We start from the raw sequence: 1,541 nt of genomic DNA on the forward strand, positions 1-1,541 counted from the left end.
GACTACCAACCATGGCAGTTAGCAGTGCATGGCTGACCTCAAAGGCATTTTTAAATAGGACTTCATCCATATCTGACCCAGGGGAGCAGAGCAGAAAGGAACAGATCCGGGGCTTCTGATTCCCATTTTTCTCTCTCACTTTTGGCTTCCTCTAGTGACAGTGTAAGCTCGTGCTCTAATCAGTCACAAGTGGTCAAGGACACGGGCCAGTAGTCCTCATTGCCTTCCTGGGGGCAACATGGCACTGGTTGTGGGGTTAGGATGCCTGGATTTGAATCCCAGCTCTGCCATTTAGCAGCTTTGTGGCTTTGGGAAATTCACTTAGCTTCTATGCTTCAGTGCTTTTTATTTATTTTTTTTTAATTTTTATTTTTTTCACATTTTTTTCTCTGTGATTTATCATAAGCTTCAGTGCTTTTTTAAATGAGGAAAATAATAGCAGCTCTCTCAGGATTATTGAGGATCAAATAAACTCACCCATGAAAACTGTTTAGAACAATGCCTGGCACAGGGGTGAGTCCTTAACATTTGCTGTGATGTTGATGATGATGACGGTAATTACTATTACATTAGTCTCTTGGAGATAACCCATTCCAAGTCAACCCTTAACACTATTTTTGGCTCTTGAAATTTTTCCTGGCACTACATCTTCATAGGGGAAATCTTTGTCTCTATCTTTTTCCCCTGAGGTCCTCTCCCTGAATTCTGACCTCTTCCATTCTCTATTCTCTTTTTGTTTTACTTCAATCTTGTTAATTCTGACTATAGCAATCTATCACATATGCCCAGACACCAACTTTTATCATCCATGTGAGGGGGAGCCCAGTGGAGTGGTTAAATACTCTACAGCAATACCATTGATGATCTGGTTTCTGTTTTAGAGCATCAGTCATTTCCTTTGCAGCAGAAACTGTGACCACTACGTATTTGTTGGACTGAGTTGATTCTATTCTTGCTCTGACAGTTATGAAGATCCCATTCTCAAAAATTAATTGCTGCTTTGAATTAGCCTAGAGCTTGAGAGCTGGATAAGTATCCCTTTATTTACATTTAAGTGCCTGCTATCTTCTGCCTGGCTGTTTTGCTCTGGAAAGCAGAGTTTGGAATCTCTGGCTCCTGATTTATCTGCTGGGTATGTGTTATGATCCTGCAGGCAGGTGATCTTTATTTACAATTTCTTGGGCATCTTGCTATAATTGTATTCTTACTAGATCCTTATCTGTTCCCAACTAGTTTGTTATAGACTCAGCTTTCTCCCTTTCCTTGCACTTAGCTGCTGATCTCTGAGTTGCAGAGATGCTTGCAAAAGACTGATTTAGGATTGTAACAGAGGGTGAGTGAGTGTTTTAGTTATCTATTTCTGTGTAACAAATTACCCCCAGGCTTAGTAACCTGAAACAACAAACATTTATTATCTCATAGTTTCAGTGGGCCAGGAAGCTAGGTAGGAGTGGCTTGGTTGGGTTACTATGGCCCAGAATCACTCATGATGCTGCGATCAAGATGTTAGCCAAGACTTGACTGGGTTGGAAGATCCGCTT

Source organism: Vicugna pacos, chromosome 6 (genome assembly GCF_048564905.1).
Source record: "Vicugna pacos chromosome 6, VicPac4, whole genome shotgun sequence".
Taxonomy (NCBI): domain Eukaryota; kingdom Metazoa; phylum Chordata; class Mammalia; order Artiodactyla; family Camelidae; genus Vicugna; species Vicugna pacos.